We start from the raw sequence: 24,633 nt of genomic DNA, 5'->3' as shown, positions 1-24,633 counted from the left end.
CTAAACAATTTTCTATCATTGTCCAGATGGCCATAGCGCTAGGCCCAAGTTCTCCATTGGCCCGAGCACGCTCAAGATTCCTTCCTAACTTCCTCCATGAGGCCAATGAGAGAGAGCCCGAGACCGCGAACCAGGGAGCTACACTGTCTACATCGTTGACAAATCGCTGTAGGAGTCGGTGAGATAGCTTCAGATCCCGCTGTGTAAGGATTGATTGCAGTGCTGTAACAGTGGAATGCGTAGAGCCCATGGCTGCACAATGGACGCCCACGGCTTATCTACGTCCGTCTTACAAGCATTGGCACCACGCGAAACCAAAGTGGATTTGGAGCGCCTCGCTTTTTTATTTACAAAAGACTTAAGAGGCACAGTGTACCGCGGCTTATCTACGTCCGACTTAAGTAAAGAAATCTCCTTAGCAGCGGCCTCGATGGTAACAAAAGAGGATCAACAGAAAGACAATGAAAGTGATACCAACCAATACTAAAGCAAAGATGTTATGAGGATCAGTCATACCTTACTGAACTTACCTCCTCGCAGTTCTGAATCCTCCCAACTCGAAAGTTGGGGGTCTTCGATGGTGCTGACGATGGATTGGTCGAGTTCCCAGGTTTCAGCACCAGTTGTCCCATGCTACCGTCTAGCCAGCAAGAATGACGAGGAACACAGATAGGATCCTTCTGTGATAAAAGCTTTAATGCTTCTTGAGAGGCAGAGCATAAGCTTACACCAACTCTAGAGCTAAGACCCCGGGAGCAAAAACCCACACTCTTATATAGAAACTCAGCCTCGCTTAGGACGTGTCACTCCCTGACATTCAGCTCATGAGGCTGAATGACGCCACGGGAGAGGCGCGGGAGAAATCCCCTTGCACGCGCGCACAGGTTTATTTATGCCAACTGCCAGCCGGTTGCCAGTGCCATCTTGTAATGGAGAATGTAGGGACGGCTCCCTACACTGCCCCACAACAAGAGAGATTCAGGCGCAGGTGATGATGTCAGGCCAGCAGAGTTCTTCAGGCAAGAAAGTATGATTGCTTGATTATTAACATATGGACTTTTAAAAATCATTGATGACAGCATAATTTATCATGTTTGGCATGTTTGCCCAGGAATTGATAATACAAAAAATATCAAAGACTAACATATGTTAAGGTGTAATTATTAAATTCTTTCATTATATAAACGGTGATCCCTGAAGTTTGGTGCCACTTGTGTCATTCAAGTGTGAGAGACAATGTATCTTCCTGATTCTTTCATTACTAAAATCTGTCTTTTTCTACTCCAGGAAGAGTAGAGGTAGGATCCACCTTGTTGGTGTTAATTGTCTCCTGTGATTTTATTATTTATTTATTTAAATCAATGGTGATATCATTTTGTTATCTCTCTAGAGGTGAATTATGAGAAATTGTCTCATTATTCATTCATTTTTTTGTTCCAATCTATGATTAAAAACTTAATGACGTCTTCAGTTTTGAGCAATCTCATAGGGATCATGGATAACACACCATCCACTTGTATAATTTGTATTCATTTAATTATGAAAATCTGTCATTATATATTCAGTGATCACTGGACTTTTGAGCCTCCTTCTAATAGTCAATCGTGCCAGACCATCACGTCATCTAATACTACACTAACTTATTTAACTGTAAAATTAGGAAATTAAATAATAATTCATCATTTCATTATCGTATTTAATATAAAGGTGATGATATGGACCATAAATGCCTTTTGGAGTCAGGTTTTAGCAGTTGATGATGTAACATCATCTCATTACTTGATTATTTAGCTATTGAAATAGATCGTTACATCAGCCATAGGTTTACAAGTTTGGTGCCATCTTGTCAGAGTTAACATAAAATGCCAATTAATTGATTTTCAATTTAAGTTTTTAAATAAATCCTTATTCCAGGAAGAGAAGAGTCTGACTTCTCCATGTGGGACTTAAGTATGCACCACCATGTCGTTGTTCAATTTTTTTTCCTTATATATTAATCTTTGAAATCAATGAAGATATTGTCCTTCATGATTGGACTCTGGCCATTCCTCCCTGGGAGATAATCGTGTGGCATTATTTAATTATCTAAGTAATACTTCCTTGACCATCGCTGGAGTTTGGCTCCATCTTATGAAAGTTAAGTATGCAGGACTTTCCATTCATTACTCATTTGGTTATGTAAATAATGATGGTGTCATCCATTATGTGTTTGGCTGCAATGAGATTGACACATACAGGAAATTGGTACCAGAATCAGTGCCCAGAGAATGATGGACAATGGGTTATCCAGTGATCACTGATTATGTAATAATATTTTTTTAACGATCGAATGATTAAAGATTTTAAAAAACTATAATACTACGCATGCTAATTTTCTTAGAGTTTGGGACATAAGTGACCCATGAAGGACACAGTCAACACTGACTTTAAAAATTGAATAATTTAATAATCTCATGATCAGAGAATCTTAGCTAATGACCTACATCGTGCTAACATGTCACAACACCAATTCTAAATAACTCTAAATAATCATATTAGAAAGAGGGATAAAGGACTCAATAGGGAATTATCAGTTGAGGAATCAAAAATGTCTGAAGGAAACATAAGACAGTGCTCAAAATCCTTATTCATCAGCCAAATGCAAATCAAACCAACTCTGAGAAACCATTTGATCAAGTTGCTCTAAATGTAAGAGAATGAAGAGTTTATTTTCTTTTCAATAAATAGAAAAGGATTATGGTAGAGGTGATTAATGGTGTTGTTTCCATTCAGCAAATGAGAAAATTGAAGCATAGAAAATAGGTTTAAATACTCATCAATATTCTTGAATGGCATAACGATGCTTTTGTTTTCATGCTTATATCACTATAGGCATGTTGTAGAGAGACTGGTAAATATGTGTATAACAAAAAAAAAAAAAAAAATCAGGGCCCTGCTTTGTTTTTGTGAGAAAATCAGTGAGGCTATAAGGTTAGTCCATTGGTGGGTATGCTAACTTTAGCATGTGGGAGGTGCTCTAGAATGTGACAGAATGTTGGATCACAAATGTTGCATGGAAACACTGCTTGCATTATGTATCCTGGTATCACAGGCCAGGGACCAGAGAGCAGCTTCACTAAAGTGTTTCCATGGCACATTACAATCTCCCAAAATAACTCTCCTAAAACATTTAATGACAGCATGTGATTCACCTCACAATGTCTTAGCCAAATCTCTGGAATTTTGCCAATAGCTTTTACTGGTTACCCATTTCAAGATTACCTAATATCAGAGAACATAGTCTGTGGAGAAACAGTTCAAAGACTTCTATTTATGAATGCTCTCTCTTTCCTAAGAAGTAATATAATTGATTAAAATATAATAAGACTCACAATTATTCATCAAAGGTGAGTTTTCCATTGTTAACTTCCTTCAGGAAGGCGATAATCCATTTGTTAGAGTAGACTTAGGGATTATTGCATTGCAGTCCATCTCTTTTGAGGCAGCCGTCCAACATTAAATATGTGATATCTTCTAAAACCCTGCATACAAAGTGACATTTCAGCATTTACACATTTTACTACTAAACTCTGCGGTTAAATAAGATATGAACCGGGGAGTTTCACACAATCTTTTGGGAGTCAAGGGAGAGACAATTGTGTCCAGGATGGCAGTCCATTTCATCCTCTGATTATCTTATTAATTCATTATTAAAATAGGACATTAGATAATACATGATCAGTGGATTATTGTTCCACAATGTGGGAGCCAAATATTTTCGACCATCTAAATATTAATTATGTAATTAAGTTATTTAAATTAATGATGACAGCGTTGTTCAGGAGTCTGGTTTGGAGCCACATTAAAGACGTTAATGATGTTACATCAACTCATTGTTTGATGCTTTAGTTATATAAAACAATGATTATATCATCCATGACACCTGGAGTTTGGTGTCACACTGTGGCATCAAGTGTGGCAGATCATTTTATCACATAATTATGGTATTTGCATTGACAATTCCTGATAATTCCCACCATAATGTATAGATTTGTATATTTATGTAAACCAATAATCCTCTATTCCATGAAGAGTCATGTAAAGCTCCCTCTTCAGGAGTTAATATGTAATATCATCACATTTTATGACTGAATGTTAGAATTCATGATGACGACATCCTTCATGACTGGAGTCTGGCCAGTCTTCCCTTCCAGACTATATCACCTCTTTATTGTGACAGTTAGCTATTACTTCCTTATTTAAATATTTCAATCATTTAATCGACAGGCAATGATATCATTTATACTGATTAGGGTGCAAATATCTGTCAGGGACAAGGTTAGGAAGATTGTAGACATGGACACAGCAGTTTCTGGGTGACCTATGCATCACCCAGAGTACTAGGGATGCTGGGTGATTGAGTCCAGAAGATTCCATGGTGCCCTCCAAGAAGTACAAGGACTTCACCAAGGCAGGCATGGTGGTCTGGGTGTTCGATTCCCTGCTCATCCTCCTCATCTCCACATGGGTTGTGATGTACGATTAGAAGAAGTAGTGGAACCAGGAGGTCAGCACCATCAAAAACACCTCGCACAAGGATTATGACCCAGATCACGGAAGATCTGCTGTCTCTCAGCTCTGCTGGAGATGCCCCTGCTGCAGCCATCTTTTCAGCTGATATCCACATTTTAGCTGCTGCTGCTTTGCCAGGTGTGGGCCCATAATCTCAGGTCCTGCCGCATCACAACAAAGATTCAGGCACTGGTGATGATGTCAGGCCAACAGAGTTCATCAGGGAAGACAGTACGACTATCTCTGTATTAACTTATGGAATTTTTAAAATCCGTGATGACAGCATACTTTATCATGTCCGGCACGCCTGCCCAGGAATTGGTGAGACAAAAAGTTCAATGACTTACACATTTAAATATGTAATTATTAAATCATTTCCTCATATAATCTGTGAACCCTGAAGTTTGGTGCCACCTTGTGTGACTCAGTTGTGACAGACGATCTAACTATCTTATTACTTCATTATTCAAATTTGCCTTTTTCAACTCCAGGAAGAGTGAAGTCTGGATCCACCTTGTTGGTGTTAATTGTCTCTTGAGATTTCATTATTTATTTATTTAAGTCAATGGTGATAGCATTTTGTTAGCTCTCTGGGGGTGAATTATGAGAAATTATCTCATTATTCATTCAACTTTTGTTCAAATCAAAATCAAAAACTCAATTTTCTCTTCAGTTTTGAGCAGTCTTGTAGGAGTCATGAATAAAACACCATTCACTTGTTTGATTTTTATTCATTTAATTATCTAAGTATTACTTCCTTGGCAATCACTGGACTCTGGTTCCATCTTATGGAAGTTAAGTATGAAGGACTGTCCAATTAGTTACTTTTTTGATTACATATGTAATGATGGTATCATCCATTATGGGTTTGGCTGCTGGGCGATTGACACAGCATGAGATTGGTATCAGAACCAGTGCCAAGAGAATGAGGGACACTGGGATATCCAGTGTTTTCTGATTTTTAATAATAGATTTTAAAGGATAGAATGTTTAAACGATTTTAAAAACTGCATTGTTTCACACCATGAGTTTCTGAGAGCTTGCAAAAAAACTGACCCATGTGGGACACAGGTAACACCGATTTTACAAATGGAATAATTTAATAATCTCATGAGCATAGAATGAAATATCTAATGATAGTTATCTAATGAACTCTGACGGGCTGATAACATGACACACCACCAACTCTAAATAATTCTAAATAACCATATGAGAAAGTATGGTACAGGACTTAATAGAGAATTTTCAATTGAGGAATCAGAAATGACTGAAAGAAACAAATGGCAGTGCTCTAAATCCTTAGTCATCAGCCAAATGTAAATCAAAACTACCGTGAGAAACCATGTGATCAAGGTGTTCTAAAGGTAAGAGAATGAAAAGAAAAAAATTTTTTTTTTTTTTGTAGCTCCCGTGCTACTATCTCTGGTGAAGGCCTAGAGTTTGAAATTAAGACAAGACAGCGGGTCCTTCATTCAATGCAATTTCGGAATGCCAAATACTGAATGCCCTTTATTGAGGAGCAAGAACGGGCTTAATTTCCGACTTACAGCACAGTGGAAAATTACAGGAAGTTTACTCTTAGCTCCTCACTATAAGGTGTTTGTTTTCATGAGGTATGTATTGTCATGAGGTATGTGTTGTCACAAGGTGTGTGTTATGAAGGAGTGTGTTGTTTCAAGGTTTGTTATCAAAACAGGAAGAGTACCAACAACAGCCATGGTGCAAGGAGTTCCCTCCAACAGCTTCAGGCTTGCTCAATTTGCTTTGGTTCCTACCGGTATCCCTTTCTTTTAATATAAACTAACACCTACATTATTTGGCAGAAGACGCAGCATAATTCCTTACCCGCCATTGGAGAGGTCGCCCAGGCCCGTAACCTTCCTATCTTAGGTTGGATATTTGCCCCCTCTGCCTTACTGTCCCTGGTGAATAGTTTGTTAGCCTCAGAGGCCTTTTACCTCAAGCCAAAGACAGTATCGTCTTGTCAGAAAGTTGGCCTGGGCCTCTTTAATACTGTGGCAAAGTAGCACCAAGTGCAAGGGCTACAAACCTCCAATGATCTGCTCACAAGTTGAAGTCCTTGTAAAAGGCCTTCTGCATTGGCAAGTGGCATTAAGGTTTCATAGATATTAATGATCTGCATGGCTAAAGCATGTGTATAACTTAAAAACTGATCACTCCAGGATTTCTGGAGAAAAATGATGAATTAACACAGATATGTGTGAAAGACAGAACAAGAAGCCATATGAGTTTCTCACAAAAATTCAAGTGTTCCTACAGGAGATTAGTTTGTAAATTTAGTTTAAAAATGACAATTTGTACTAGATAATAAAGTGTGATTTGGGTAGCTAAGGCTTAAGCCAAATCACCTGATAGTTGATCCACTGTGCTTGCAGAATTTACAGATTGGGAGAGGGCTATGGTAGAAACTGTAGCTTCAGGGGTGAAGGCAGCACTAGCAGGCATGATCCCAGAATCTCCTTTCCTCTCTGCTCCACACCTGGGTACGTGGCCCATGACAGCTGTTACAGTCCGAAGACCTGCTGAGAACAATTGAAACTTCCTCCAAAATTTTTAGCATTGTTTACAACAATACGAATGGAACCAGAATACAGTACCTGAGAGGAAGGTGAAACTCTTGTCCTTTGTATAAAAGTGTAAAATTATAGCCTCTTGATTCAAACTATAATTAGTGGTTAGGATATAATGCCACATATAGCTACTCAGACCCACAGGTATCAGGATGGGTAGATTCTTAAAGACCCATCGGACCTTCTTTCTGGCTGTTACAATCACATTCCCTCCGCATATGGTGAATCAGCCACTTAGGTACCCAAACAGAGTTATCTGTGTCTTGTGGAAAGACACAAACTGACCCTCGGTCCATACTAGAACTGAGTTGGGGCCACTCCATTTTGCATTAGTGACATTATTCCAGATAACTGAGCCATAGTCAGATGTCCGAGGTTGCCAATGCCAGTCGGCTGCAGATCGAGCAGCACCATGAATAGTTAAAAAATTTAAAATATAAAGGACCAGAGAAATGTGATTATGAGGAGACCCTGTAAACTCCCCCTTTTTTTGTTTTATGAAGATAGGCTTTAATTGTACGATGGGCACACTCTACCATGGCCTGACCCTGAGGCTTATAAGGGATGCCTGTCTTATGTGAGATTAATGTTTTTTTGCAAATAAGAGTTAAAACACTGACTAGTATAAGCACGTCCATTATCAGTTTTTAATTGTCTGGGAATTTCCATATAAGCAACGGTTTGTAAACAATGGCTCTTAACATCCTTAAGCCTTTCTCCAGTATGAGTAGAGGCAAACATGAGATGAGAATGGAAATCCACAGACACATATACAAATTGTAGTTTGCCAAAGGATGGAATATGAGTAGCATCCATCTGCCAGTTATCATTAAGCGTGATACCACTGGGTTTAACTCCAAGGTGTAGAACATGTAAGAACTCTTCATATAGGGGAAAATCCATACTCGGTTATGAGATTTCCAGGTACTAAGAATGGGAACAGGCTGCATGGCTATAGACCCTAGGGAAAATTTTCCAGCATAGAGCTTTTACCAGCTCTTTTCATAATTAAATATTTACATAAAACAGACTGAGGTTCACCTTGGAGTTATTTACCCAGTTATCTTCCTTGTACATAACCTTGGTCAGCCAGCATATTTATCACAGGCTCAAACTGCCTGTGAATCCAGGACTCAGATGGGTAACATGGTGAGAAAGCCAGATTTTTAATCTGGGCTAAGCAAAATAGAAAGACTCTTTCAAATACAAATTCAAAAACATAATGAGGGTAAGAAGCTAAGTGATTCACACTTGCCCCCCCCCCCAGCACTTAATAGGTAGAGGCAGGATTGTCAGGCCTGCAAGGTACTATTTTGCTAATAGAGAGTGCAAGATGAGTGTTCACTATAAGAAATCTTGTGTATGGAAGGAAAACATCCACAGAAAGGCACAAACATTGCAAAAAAAAAAAAAAAAAAAAAAAAAAAACAAATCATAACTGTATCATATTTGATACCTATAGTTAATCACTAGAATTTAGCAAACAGTAACCTACATACTTTGAAAAAATAAAAATATTTCAAATTGGTGAGCATTTTCTGACTGAAAAAGTAAAGCTGCAAGAACATCTTTAAAAAACAAAGGCATATGAACGACACATACACACTCACGTAGAGGAAAATCCTCTAAAACATTGAAGAAATAAATGAAACCCTAACCATGACATGCATATGACAAGTGTCATCCTGTTCTACAAGTTCACACTACAACTGGGTAGTGGGGTACCTTTAGTAATGATCCAGCAATCCCAGCTACAACAGAGATTGAGATAGTTCAGTAGGCTACTTTATACCCAGGAGATCCAGCCCAGCCATGGCATCAACAAAAGAAGTAAAAGAAAATTTAAAATTCAGGTCAGCATTTTCAATATCAGTCAGGCAAAGAGTTGAATCCCCACATCCTCCTTCTACTAACAATTGACTTTTAACAAAGACAGATATAATGGAGAAATATGTTGCCCCAAATTACAGCTGAACCACCACTATGTAAATTCAGTGATGTCTACCCAGTTATTTTTGGATAGCATTAGGGTGGATATCTCATGACAATGTCCTCTTGCTTCAATATTAAGATAAAGTTAATGGTGGTCCTGCATGGAGGACCACTGCAGATTCCATGGAAGGAGAGGGTAACTAAAGTGGGGTACAAACATGCCAGGCAGCCAGAACTTGAGTGAGAAGTTTTATTAGTAAGGGGAAAAAATGGAATCAAACAAAAAAAGAGATAAAGAGAAACAGACACATAGACAGGTGACAGGAGAGAATGGGAGACAGGAGCACAAAGAGATGAGAGGGGAGAGAGCAGAAATAGCAGCAAGAGAACAAAGAGCCTGAAAGAGAGAAGAGGGAGGGAGTGTAAGTGGGCAAAATCTGTCTTTATAGTGGTCTTGGTTCCTGTGGGCACAATACTATTCATGGAACTCTGGGCTGAGCAGAGAAAATTCTTCAGTGCACTCTCAGGCTACCATAATGCCTGAGTCTTACATGTTGATTAGAGGCTAACAAGCTGTTGCATCTAGTAAACAACCTAGCCATTGATTTTTCCAAGAAGTAATGACACCAAATCAAACACCAGAGTGGCTGCAAAGTAGGTATGAACTTAATTCCTAAACTGCCAGCAGCAACTGCTGTGTCAGGAGCTCATTCCATCTTCTGGGTCTCCTTGTGCTAACAGTGAGAGAGATGCAAGCTGAAACCAATCATCCAACTCAGCAGCTCATTCCTACATTATGGAGGACAGAGACAAAGAGCTTCAGAGAAGTGTCTGGGAGTATATTCCAGAGAGTAGTGGTGGAAAGGAATTGGAGGCAGGTAGGCACCTCCAAAGGTGTAAGCTTTTTAGAGCAGGAGATATTGAGTAACTAATTGAAAGAAGTGAGAAAATCAATTGGAAAGTACAACACAATGGAAAACCTCTCTCATATCTGGAGGGCTGGACTATTTGATTGGGGTGAAATGTGAGATCAAAGAATCCAGGGAGGATCAAGTATACTGTATTAGTTCTGCTGTGTGGGCAGGAGCACAAGAGTAAAGCCTCCCTGTGTACTTAAAAGTCCTGGTGAGTGGAATGGAAAACTGTAACCCAGAGTTTCTGATGCAATGCTTCAATAATACTGAAATAATGAATCCATACTTAATCAGAGCATAACTGTCCTGGGTTACCCTGGAGAATAGGAAACAAGGAATCAGGTTGTGGATCTAAAAGTGGATGCCTTTGCATCTGCACCACATCCCGGTCGAGAATCTAATGGCAGCTTTTTAAGGGCAGAGACAGAACTGAGGTGAATTCAGATGAGGGTTTGCATTAGGTACCCTGAGGTTGGGGAATGGAATGGTGCTACCTGCAAACCACTGTTATGGCTGAAGCTTCACTCAACCCTCCTTATCCACCGGAACAGATGCCTAAGGTCTCCAACCTGGCAGCTAAGAGAAAATTTCTCTATGCAACACCTCCTGCTGAGTCCACCAACACCTGAAAACTCCACCCCACATTGTCCCTTGCCAACAAAAAGAAGCCAGAATCAGAACAATGCCCTCACACTCAGGGTCTCAGGGTAATTTAGGTGAAAGCCCTGTGGGCTTCTATGTGTATACAAATGGTGGGTTTATTTGGTTACCATGTTACAAATCCCACTCTCAAGAAGCTGTGTATCTTCTGCTTGCCTGGTCCTGTCACTTAGGCTATAAGAATCACTTAGAACCTCTAGTGGACCCACCATTTAGAGTGGGGGTGTTCTTGTAAATCCAGGTTTTCTGCTCAGATCATCTCATGAAGTTATTTCTTTCGTTGTGCCTTTGGTTCTGTGTCTATGAACAGAAGGTGGAGAACCCTGTGGTAGACCTCTCTCATTCACAATCTGTCTGTAATTCTCTCACTCCCCCACCATCTATTTCTCACTCCTTTCCACATTTCTGTCTCTCACTTCTCTCTTCTATGTTGCAGATCAAATCAGAAGGGCAGGGCCTGCATCCTTCTAAGCTGGAACATCTCCGCAGTTCTTTATCATCATCCGTGTAAGTTGTTCCCCAATACTACCTAATATATCATTTGTATTCTATCTAGTGAACTTACTAACAGATAATCTCCACATGAATCAATTTTATTATTAAGACTAAAGTCAATTGCTCTTATTATGTTTAGGTATGTTTCTGTTATCTCTGATCTCCCCAAGACATTTATCATGAAAGGGAGTTGAAATTTTTTCAAAGGATTTTCTGCACCTAGGGAGATAATCATATGGTTTTTCTTTTTCTGTTTGTTTATATGGTGGATCACATTGATAGATTTTCGTATGTTAAACCATCCCTGTATTCCAGGGATGAAGCTTACTTGGTCATGGTGGATGATTTCTCTGATGTATTCTTGAATTCGGTTTGCCAATATTTTATTGAGTATTTTTGCATTGAAGTTCATCAGGCATATTGGTCTGTAGATTTCTTTCTTAGTTGTGTCTTTGTGAGGCTTGGGTCGCCAGGTTATTGTGGCCTCATAAAAAGCGTTTGGCAATGAACCTTCTGTTACTATCACGTGGAACAGTTTGAGGAGTATTGTTATTAGTTCTTCCTTGAATGTCTGCTAGAATTCTGCATTGAATCAATCTGGCCCTAGACATGTTTTGGCAAAGTTCTTGGAGAGATCAGGGATAACAGGAACATAACTAAACATAATAAGAGCAATATACAGCAAACCAACTGCCAACATCAAAATGAATGTAGAGAAACATAAGCCAATTCCTCTAAAATCAGGAACAAGACAAGGCTGCCCTCTCTCTCCATATCTCTTCAATATCGTACTAGAAGTTCTAGCTAATGGTATAAGACAACAAAAGGAGATCAAGGGGATCCAAATTGGAAAGGAAGAAGTCAAAGTGTCTCTATTTGCAGATGATATGATAGTTTACATAAGTGACCCAATAAAATCTACCAGGGAACTCCTACATCTGAAAACCCCTTCAGGAATCTAGCAGGATGCAAGATAAACTCAAAAGATCAGTAGCCCTACTTTATTCAGACGACAAAGAGACAGAGAAAGAAATCAGAGAAACATCACTCTTTATAATAGCCACAAGCCACAAGCAACATGAAGTATCTTGGTGTAATGCTTACCAAACAAATAAAAGACTTATATAATGAGAAATTTGTGGCTCTAAAGAAAGAAATTAAAGAAGATACCAGTAAATGGAAAGATCTTCCACGCTCTTCAATAGGTAGGATAAACATAGTAAAAATGACAATCTTGCCAAAAGCAATCTACAGATTCAATGCAATCCCCATTAAAATCCCACCACAATTCTTCACCGACCTTGAAAGGATAATAATCAACATTATATGAAAGAACAAAAGGCCCAGAATAACTAAAACAACCTTTTACAACAAAAGAACTTCAGGAGGCATCACCATTAATGACTTTAGCTCTACTATAAAGATATAGTTCTGAAAACAGCCTGGTATTGGTATAAAAATACACAAGTAGACCGATGGGATCAAATTGAAAATCCTGATATTAACCCACACACTTATGAATATATGATTTTCGACAAAACAGCTAAAATTATACAATGGGGCGAGGACAACATCTTCAACAAATGGTGCTGGCACAATTGGATAAGGGTATGTAGAAGACTCCATATAGGCCCAGGTCTGTCGCCATGCACAAAACTCAAATCCAAATGGATCAAAGACCTCAACATCAATCCAGCCACACTGAAGCTCTTAGAAGAGAAAGTAGGAGGTATCCTTGAACAAATTGGTATAGGAGACCGCTTCCTGAAAATAACTCCAGGGGCACAGGCACTGAGAGCAATAATTAATAAATGGCACCTCTTCAAACTTACAAGCTTTTGTAAGGCAAAGGACACAGAAGACAAGACCAAATGGCAGCCCACACACTGGGAACAGATTTTCACCAATCCTATATCCGACAAAGGGCTGATCTCCAAAATATAGAAAGAACTCAAAAAACTAGTCAACACAACACCAAATAACCCTATTAAAAAATGGGGTACAGAACTGAAGAAAGAATTCTCAATAGAGGAAATCAAAAAGGCAGAACGACACTTAAGAAAATGCTCCACTTCATTAGCTAACAGGGAAATGCAAATCAAAACAACTTTGAGATACCATCTTACTCCTGCCAGAATGGCTAAAATTAGAAACAACAATGATGACTCATGTTGGCGAGGATGTGGAGAAAGGGGAACACTCCTCCAGTGGTGGTGGGACTGCAAACTCATACAGCCATTTTGGAGATCAGTATGGCGGTTCCTCAGGAAAATAGGAATTAGTTTACCACAGGACCTGGCAATCTCTCTCTTATGTATATACCCAAAGGATTCACATCCATGCAACAAAGACATCTGTTAAACTATGTTCATAGCAGCACTCTTGTAATAGCAAGAACCTGGAAGCAACCTAGATGCCCCTCAATTGAAGAATGGTTAATGAAGATGTGGCACATCTGCACAATGGAATACTACTCTGCAGAAAAAAGTAATGGTATCTTGATTTTCACAGGCAAGTGGATGGCACTTGAAGAAACCATCCTGAATGAGGTAACCCAGTCACAAAAAGAGGAACACAGTATGTACTCACTCATATATGGATTTTACACCTAGATCAAAGGATCACCAGTCTATAATTCACACCACCAGAGGAACTAGGATACAAGGTGTATTCTAAGAGATTCATATAAAGTCCCTCAAAGAACTGGTAATGTACAAGTCCCCCAGAGCTCAGGGGAAGTGGGGGGGGCAGTGAATGAAGAGAGAAGTAGGAGAAAATGATGGGGAGGAAAGGAAAACGTGCAACCAGGAAGATTGAGCCTGGTTAGGAATAGAAGACAGGAGAGAGAGAGGGGGGAGAGAATATAAAATAGGGAGCCAATATTGGTTTGAAGATAAAATTGAACACAAAGAAAGGTCTAGAGGACTACAAGACTGATGCTAACTAACAATTTGAGCTTCTGTGGAAAGGCTATCATAAATGCCCTATCCAGAGAGTGAGATCAACAACTAACTTATCCATGGATACCTCAAAAAATGCCTGTTGGAAACAGAAGCAAATACTCATACATAAACACTGAGTCGAAGTAGAACTCAGATGCAGAGGGAGAGGACAAGACCAGGCAGCAGAAACACATAGAGACAGCTTACCTGAACAAGGAGGAGCTAACGGGCCACCAGACTGATAGCTGGGAAGCCAGCATGGGACTGACTCAGGCCCCACTGAATAGGGGTTTCAGCCAGAAGGACTGAGCAGTCTAAGGGACCTCAGACACTGGAGCCAGGATGTATTCCCGGAGCTCAAAAGGAGTTTGGAAATACATACCCCATGGAGGGATAACTGCCTAAATCTAGAGACAAGAGAGAAGCCCTAGTCGCTACTTCACATGAACTGTCAGCCCTACATGACCCAAAATGGATGAAATTCCCCTACATATTGAATTGTGGTGGGGGGATGGGAGTGGAGCGTGGTTAGAGTGATTAGAGTGCAAGTGAGAGGGCAGAGAGGATAAAATGGAGGGATGGAGTGAGGGAGATTGTCAGGGAGGGAGGGAGAGGGAACTAGGATCGACATATAAAATAATAAATTAAATTTAAAAAAATGCTTTGACTGCCAAATTAAGTTGAAGGACAAGTTACTGGGGGAAAGGATTTCTACTTTTATTTCCACAGAAAATGAAAAGATGTGGATTCCTTCCAGACTAATGTGGTTTGATCAAGCCAGACCTCCTAAAACAGAGTACCAGGTGATTGTACATTCAAAACAGCTGGACAAATCAGCCTGACAGACTAGAGCCAGGATTTCTGAATCTTCTTTGAAAACCCCATGACAGCGCCCCTTACCAGCAGGAAGCAGTTTGGAAAGAACAACGCCCAAATTCCCAAATATTGTCTATAAATGTTTGTTTTCATTTAAATGGATTTTGTTATATAAAATAAAAAAAAGTGAAAGAAACATACCAAGCTAAGTATGGGCATTCATAAGAAAAAAAAAAAGGCTAAAGTCAAGTATGATGTCTAACATGTTCACAAAATTATTACATGATGTACATTTCCTCTTCCATTATTTCTTCCCTATTACCTGATATCAAGATGATAAAACAGGATATAAAATACATACAGGTTTAGAAATGTGAATGAACAAAATTATGGCAAGTTCATTGCCATGACCTATGTCAGTTTTCTGAGAACATACTTTAGTTCCTCCTACAGGAATACTCAATGGTGTAACCTTCTTGTGAGAAACCATGAACAATCACAAACTAACACACTGACATCACATAATTAAAATTAAATCAAATCTCTAAACAGATTTCCATATTTGAATATTTTTCTCTAATGAGTACTCAATCCTGTAACCATTGTGTTCAGGGTCTTAAAGTCTTCAAAGTTTTCCTGCAACATTAATTATTTCATGTAAAAGAAAGTAAGCATGAAGGATTGGGCTTAGAGATAGCAATCCATCTGAATGAGGTTTTTATGTAAATCAAGTCAAGTGTTACCATGAAACATGGTTCCCTTACCAGTGAATTTCCAGGACTTTTTTCCACATGAGATTGCAAGTGAGAACAAAACAGAGACATTGTAGTGCTTGAACTGATTGTTCACACATGTCAGATATTTTTCTCTCCAGAAAACTATGTAACTCAATGTGTGTTGAATGAAGATCATACCATATTCTTAGTAGGAAGACTCCTTTCCATAAGGGTTTTCTTAGGCTCACAAAGATGATTGGGATAAGCAAAGTGCACAGCCTTACAACAATGGTTACATGTATAGGGTTTCTATGCACTATGTTTTTTTTTTTATAAAGACTAATGTTATATATAGAGGCTTTACCACATGGGATTCATTCAGTATCTTTCAAGCATACATTCTTTTATGACTTAAGAGAGTGCTGGGATGTGCAAAGGCTTTGTCACATTCATGGCATCCATAAGGTTTCTCTCCAGTATGTGTTCTTATATGACTTTTTAAGCACATATATGTTGTGAAAGCTTTACTACATTGACTCCGTTCTTAGGGTATCTCTCCAGTATGTGTTTGTTTATGACGTACCAGATTGCTGTGTTGTGAAAAAGCTTTACCACATTGATTACATCCATAAGGTTTCTCTCCAGTATGTGTTCTATGATGAGACTGGAGATTACTGGCACATGAAAACGCTCTGCCACATTGATTACATATATAGGGTTTCTCTCCAGTATGTGTTATTATATGTCTTTTAAGATGACCACTACTCGTAAATGCCCTACCACATTGATTACATACATAGAGTTTCTCTCCAGTATGTGTTCTATGATGAGATTTGAGAGTACTGTCATGTGAAAATGCCCTACCACATTGATTATATATATAGGGTTTCTCTCCGGTATGTGTTCTATGATGAGACTGGAGATTACTGGCACGTGAAAATGCTCTACCACATTGATTCCATACATAGGGTTTCTCTCCAGTATGTGTTCTATGATGAGATTGTAGCGTACTAACTTGTGAAAATGCCCTACCACATTGGTTAGATACATAGGGTTTCTCTCCAATATCTGTTCTTTTATGACATACTATATGACTGTATTGTGAAAAACATTTGCCACATAGATTATAGTCTTGTGTTTCCCCTCCAGTATATGTTCCAATATGTCTTTTAAGCATAGTATGTCTTGCAAATGTTTTACCACATTGACTACATTCATGGGTGTTTTTTACCATGTGTGCTCTGTCACTGAGAAGAAGGAAAGTGTGACGTACAAAGACTTCACCATACTCTAGACTTCTATATGGTTTCTCTCGAGTATGAATTTTTTCAAGCCATTGAAGATGCCTGTAACCCACAAATTTTTTCACACATTCATTGTGTATATTCACAGGATTAGCTCCCTTATGGTTTCTTTGATTCCTGCAAAATAATTAGCATATGTAAATCTTTACCACATGCATGAAACTAAAGAAACTTTCTACATGTATAAAATAAAGTTGTAATTTGGCCTAATTGTAAACAAGAATCAGATCTTGAGTTTTACATTCATAATGCTTCTCTAATGTGGTATTGTTTTGTTTTCATTGAAGATACCTGTGGATTCAGGATAAGACCTTTATTTCATGGCCCTCAATTATGGCATCTATTTACATAAAATCTCCGACATAATTGAAAAAACTGAAACAACTTAGAGCTTTGCCATATTCATACCATTTATCAGTGTTTACTTCATAGAAATCATACTACATTGGCTAAATATACCAGTACAAATGTAAGCATTCACAAATTCCAATGGTCATATGGATTTTCTACAGTGTAAGTTGATGTTATCTTTCAGATGACTTAGGAATACTGATAAATTTGAAAGTTGTTTCATACACAACAAATATCTTTCATTTCTTCTCACTGTCACAAGAGAGGTATATTGCTTCTTTCCACATTCTAACTTCACATGGCTTGTATTTAGAGTAAACTAAATACTTTTTTCCCCTACATTTTCTATTACACAATGTCTCTGTGTAAACCTAGCTATCCTGGAACTCACTTTGTAGACTGCGGTGATCACAAACTTAAGGGATCCACCTTGCTCGTGACCATGAATGTTGGAATTAAAGGTATGGGCCACAACTACGTGGCTCTACATATGATATACTTTTGAAACTAAGAAAACAAATAAAACTTTCCACAAAGCATTCACACTTTGACTTTCTTTAAATCAACTTTAAGGTTTTTCTATAACAACCTTGTTGACACTCATAAACTGACCCTTTCAATATCCATAGCAAGTCACAAATAGATAAGTAATGCCTGCTTAACTATAGACTTTTTTCTTAGGAGGTCTTGGACATATACTTATCACCTATGCAACATGTAAACTGTTTAAAATATCTGAATAGAATGAAACTAAACAGACTGGCATATCTACAGAATAGATATCCTGGTGCTATAATTCTAAGGGTGATAACTATTGAGACATAGTTTCCTTCTCATTTTGCACGAATGCCTTGCAATGAGGTACAGGGTTTTGTGAGAAAATGACAATCATCACTTTAAGCTACACTTATTTTCACTGTTGCTCTTCTTAATCTTTTTAATTTTTTAAGTGTGACTATTCAATAAAATTTCCAGTATACATTAAAATATCTTCAGAGCCAAATTTGCATAAATTTGCACATGAAAATTTACCTTCTCTGTCTTCTAGAAGTTTGACAATGATCCTCCGTATTATGGTTATCCCACATGTAGCCTGAAATAACAGAAAATATATGATGTATTCTTGCAAATTGTACAAAATTTATGTATTAACTTCAATGAACCTTAGAACCATGCGTCACTCACCCAATTTTTCTTTTTCTTAATCAAATTACAGAATAGTATTAATAATCAAGAAACAGTTGGTCCTTTATTTTTAAACATGAAGGAAAATTCAGTCTTACCTGTAGCAGCGAGATTCCTGTAGGTGACCAGCATCACATTTGTGTAGAGACACTTCTGAGAAGGATTTAGCAAAGCCCACTCTTCCTCAGTGAAGTGGATGTGCACATCGTCATAGGTCACTGCATCCTAAAATAACACAAAGAAGTATAGTACTCCCATTGTAAATGTCAATACACTGTGCATCATTCTGAGAATAAGAAACATCAATGCCTGACCCTATCCTGATAGGGTCTAACAGGGTACCTCTAACAGGGTAAAGCCCTCTCCAACAAAGCCACACCACATCTAATATAACTAGTGGGAACTCACAGAGTATGGACTGACAGCTAGGGCACCTTCAAGGCGATAAACTGGACCCTTTGAATGTGGTTGACACTTTGGTGACTTGATCTGTTAGGGGGCCCTGGCAGTGAAACCAGGACCCATCCCAGTTGCTTGAAGAGTGTTTTTGGAGCCCACACCTTATAGTGGGATACCTTTCTCAGTTGAGATAAAAGATAGAGAGGTTTGGTTCTTTGTCAGATTTGTATGCCGGATTTGTTGACTCCTGAATGAGGGCCTTACACTCTCTGACTATTAAAAGTTGAAAGGAAGGGAGAGTAGTTGGGGAAGAAGAGTGGGAAGGAGGGATTGGTATGTAAAATGAAAACAAATTAAAAAAAAATAAAATAGAAACAAATTTTATTAGAATCATCCACAAAAAGAGACTGGTTTTGCTCTCATTGTTGCTTTGTAAGGATGGAAAAACTTAGCCTAATATTTCCTAGACTCTGCCCCCTAGCAGTGAGAAGGCAAAAGGTCATCCTTGACTGTTTACAACAAGGTGGTTTACCGACAGCACCTGTGAGTGAATGAGAACAGGAAATGAACCTTGTCACACTACAGAAGCCCTAGCGAAAACAGACTTCCTGGGCTAACCGCAGGCTTGGATAGTTGAAATTGATTGGTCTGCACTGGATGCTATAAGATGATTGGTTTGTAATGTGTGGGCTTTTTTGTAACCCTATAAAAGCTGTGATATTAGGTAATCTTGAATTGGGAAACCCTATAAATGCTGTATGAACCCTGTACCTAGGGTTCCCAATCCTCTACCCCACATGGAGTATGGCTGTGGATCCCAGGGCACTGGAATATAAAAGACCTCATTCTTTTTCATCAAGACCGCTTCTCATGAGTGATTTGGGGGGATCACATTTCCTGAGTCGGGGCGTGAGGGTCCACTCCCTCAGCGGGTCTTTCAGCTTCAGTAACAAGGATTTTGAAAACAAATTCATTCCCTGTTTTTATATATTCAGATTGTGTGTGAAAGATGTTTCCCATGTGTAATTATTACATACCATAGTAGAGATTGTCAGATACCCTGCATCTGGAGGTGAGGTTGTACTGAGCCTAGAATTTTGGGTTTTGGGATATGACTCAGGTCATCCCCAAGTAGAATATGTGCTGAGCAAAACAGTAAATGTGATTTCCAGATTGAAAACAACAAGAATAAAACAGAGTACAGAAATAAAAATTAAACAATAATCATTGAGTACATGATGCATTAGTATGCATATTCTGTATAAGATAAATTTGCAACATGACTCAAATACAGTGCAAACTAAATTTCTAACACCCTATAAAATGATATCTGATTACAAAGGTTCATGCAAATTGGAACCAGTTAGAATCCCAATAGGATTATGAAAACCATAGTACATATACTGATACAGCATGACTTCTAAACCTACAACAACCATGCAGTGATCGAGAGGTGTAGAATATTAGGGACAAAACAAATTGGAGGAAAAGAAAAAAAAAATAAGGTGTAAATACCTTCAACTTTTTGTCAGAAATAAATAAATAAAAAGAAGAGAAATTCATCCATGTAACCTGTGATCTTGTTTAATGTTACCCAGGTACCGATGACTCTATGTGTTCAGAACTTATATACACAGACTCTAACAAAATTAACTCAAAAGGATGCCTAAACTGTTCTGGTTCTGACCCTGCAGTGACTGAAATTTGTTCCAAAGAGAGACACCCCATAGTCTAGATTTCTCTATGAAAATGGGGGTAATATTCTGCCGTCATTCAGAGAATTATATTTTGATTTAATGAACAATTTTACAAATTAATGAGTTCTGTTTATTAAACATATCCCTATAAATAATTGGTATCCAGAAATAAAGTTTTTAAGGAGCCTGGTCCCAAAAAACCCACCGAGTGCATACAATCACATAGTTTAAGAAGGGGTAATCAAGAGGACATAAGGACATTGCCAAAGACTTAAGAAATAAATAAAGAAATATGTCTGTATAGACAAATTGCATTCATTTCTGGCTAATGAGGAAAGAACCTACAACAGATGGTTATTTTTTTTTTTGTGTGTGTGTGTGTCTGTGTGTGTGTGTGTGTGTTTTTTTTTTTTTTTGAGACAGATTTTATCTGTTCAATAAATAGCTTTAGTTGTTTCAGGAATATCTCTGTAGACCATGCTGGCCTTGGTCTCACATAGGTCTACTTTTCTGTGTCTCCTGAGTGCTGGGATTACAGGTGTCAACCACCACAATCTCGCTCCTAAAACAGATTTTGCATTCCACATATGTTGCCTTCTTTAAATTCTTTCAATCTCTGACCACAGCCTATACTTTGAGGAATTTAAATAGTGAGAGGATACTGCAAGTTGGGCCAGTAAGGCAATATAAGCTTTCAACAGAAAAGATAGCACCATGATTGTTTCATAGTACAGGAGTAAGTTTGAACAGCAGATCTGGAGGGAGAAATATCATAAGATGAGAAAAATAGGGAAGGCAGAACAAAGAAAAGATTAAACCTGGGACAGAGAGTAATTGCATTAGCCATGTCTTATTCTAAGTAAGCTTCTCATGAGGAATAGCTTCTTAGAAATGGAAGGAAACGGTAGACTTCTAAGACGGCAGCAGGAATTACCACCATTTGATGAGACAACTTCAGGAGAAGGCTACTCAAGCAGTGGAGTACAGGGGGAAAACAGGCAATCCCATTAACATTACTGAATAGGGCCACAGTGTCCATGGGCCTAGTAAGCATAGCTCCATGTGGTTTCAATTAGAGCACAACAAGGATTTTTCAAACCTTTTCTCTCCAAAACCACAAAAAATATCAGCCCTGTTACATAGTCCACAATAGTTCACCCAGACCTGTTTTGGCTGAATACTTTAACTATGGCAATTTGTATTCATGATAAGGTCTCTCCTCTATCCAGATTCTTGATAGCCCTCATCTGTGGATTCCAAGTACCTGCCCACTGGGAAAATTATGGATTATCTAGGAATGATTAACTGATTCCACATTGCTCACCTTAACTACCGTTGAAGGATGAAATCTCAGCTTCCATCCTGCCTCTCCCTTTCTGCACTGTGACTCCACCAGTATCCAAGTGGGCCAGGAACTCAGTCCTTGCACAAATCCCTCTTCATATGTAAGCCCCCACAATAATCAGACATCTTGGGAGTTCACTCATTTTCTGGTCTATTTTCCTTCTCACTGGCCAGTCAAGGGTCAGGCAGGAAGGAAGTGTGGGTTTTTCTTCCCAGCACTGTACATGAGAAGCAGGTTTAGGAGTTCAAAAAAAAAATCTCAATTATATAGCATAAGATAACCCAAAGTTACAAAAGACTTTGCTCTACTCAGAAATCAATAATAAACATCACTTGAGAAAAGGAATGGAATAAATAAAATCTAGGAAACATAGGAGAGCAGCAACATATAGATACAACAACAAATCAAAGAAACCCTACAAACTCATGGAAACTGAATAATGCTCAATTTCAACATACTTGGGTCTAAGAAGAAATAACTAAATTAAGGAATTCCTAAAATTCAATGAGGTTGTGGATACAAAATACATGAATTTATGGGACACATTGAAAGCACTGCTACGAGTGAAGTTTATTGCATCAAGTGCCCATATGAAGAAAACTGATGAGAGACACATTAGAGAATTAACAACCCAACTGAAAACCTTAGGAAAAAAATGAAGCAAACTCAACCCTCAAAAGTGGCCCCATTATCAATTTTTGGGCTGAAAACAATAAAGTAGAAAACAGGAAAATAATACAAAAAAATCAATGCAATAAATAGTTGGTTTTTTCAGAAAATTAACAATATAGACATACCTTTATCCAAACTAAACAAAAAGCATAGAGAGACCATGGAAATTAACAAAATCAGAAACAAAAGGTGGTACAGAACAATAGACATGGAGGAAACCCAGGCAATTTTCAGGCCATATATTGAAAACTTATACTCCACAAAATTTGAAAAGTCAAAGGATATGGACAAATTTCTGGATAACTCTTACTTAACAAAATTAAATCAAGAATAGACAAGCAACTTCTATTGACCTATAACAACTAACAATATAGGAGCCATCATAAAAAGCCTTCCAACATAAAAAAAATCCCAGAGCCAGATGTCTTCTTCAGTGAATAATTCTACCAAAAATTCATGGAAGAGCTAATAGTAATTCTCCTGAAACTGCTCCATAAAATAGAAACAGAAGTTTCTTTACAAAAACACATTTTTGAGGCAACAATCACCTTGATACCCATTCACACAAAGACACAACTAAGAGAAAATTACAGACCAATATCCCTCCTGCGCATTGATGCAAAAATATTCAAGAAAATACGGGAAAACAGAATCCAAGAATATATCAGAAACATCGTCTACCATAATCACGTAGGCTTCATCATTGGGTTGCAGGGATGGCTTCACATATGAAAATATATCAAATATACCCCTATATAAACAAATTGAAAATGAAAAAAAATCACATGATCATCTCCCTAGATGCAGAAAAAAACCTTTGACAAAATTCAACATCCTTTCATGTTAAAGGTCTTAGAGATATCAGGGATAACTGCAATTTATATAAACAACATAAGAGCAATATGTACTAAACACAGAGCAAATATCAAGCTGAATGTAGAGAAGCTTAAGGCGATTCCTCTAAAATCAGGACAAAGACTAGGCTGCTCTCTGTCGCCATATCTCATCATTATTGTATTTGAAGTGGTAGCTAAAAAAATAAGACAAGAAAAGGATATCAAGAGGATACAAATTGAGAGGAAGAACTCAATGTTTCCCTATTTTAAGAAGATATGATAGTTTAAATAAGCAACCAAAAAACTCTACCAGGGTACTCCTACAGCTGAAAAACACATTCAGCGAAGTATCAGCATACAAAATAAACTGAAAAAAAAGATCGTAGCCATTCTATATTCAGACAACAAAGGGGCTGATAAAGAAATCAGAGAAACATCACCCTCTACAATAGCCACAAACAACAAAAAGTACCTTGGGGTAACAATTACCAAACAAGTGAAAGACCTATTTAATAATAATTTGTGTCTCTACAAAAAGAAATTAAAGAAAACACCAGAAAATATAAAGATCTCCCAATCTGATGGATAAGTAGAATAAACATAGTAAAAATGGCAATATTGACAATGGCAATCTACAGATTCCATGCAATATCTATTAAAATGCCAGCACAATTCTTCATTGACCTTGAAAAGATAATAATTAACTTTATATTGAAAAACAGGGCTTCTCTCCTGTCTCTAGATTAAGGCAATTATCCCTCCATGGGGGATGTGTTCGCAAGGTCTTTTGTGCACCAGGGATACATCCTGGCTCCATTGTCTGAGGTCCCTTAGACTGCTCAGTCCTTCTGGCTGAAACCCATATTCAGGGGGTCCTGAGTCAGTCCCATGCTGGCTTCCCAGCTATCAGTCTGGTGGCCTGTTAGCTACTCCTTGTTCAGGTAAGCTGTCTCTATGTGTTTCTGCTGCCTGGTCTTGTCCTCTCCCTCTGCATCTGGATTCTACTTTAATTTTGTACCCGGCCTGGCCCCGGCACCGGCCCTGGCTGTTCTGGACCAATGCATATCAAAACAATGCCGAGAAACCATGGGATCAGGCTCCTCTAAAGGGCAGAGAATAAAGAGGGATCATTTTATTTTCAAAAAAGAGAAAGGGTTTATGATAGAAGCGAGTAATTGCATTGTATCCATTTTAGGAATTAGAAAATTGAAGCATAGAAAAACGGTT

This window comes from Phodopus roborovskii, unplaced genomic scaffold (assembly GCF_943737965.1).
Source record: "Phodopus roborovskii unplaced genomic scaffold, PHOROB, whole genome shotgun sequence".
Lineage (NCBI taxonomy): Eukaryota > Metazoa > Chordata > Mammalia > Rodentia > Cricetidae > Phodopus > Phodopus roborovskii.
Note: the sequence above shows the minus strand (reverse complement) of the source record.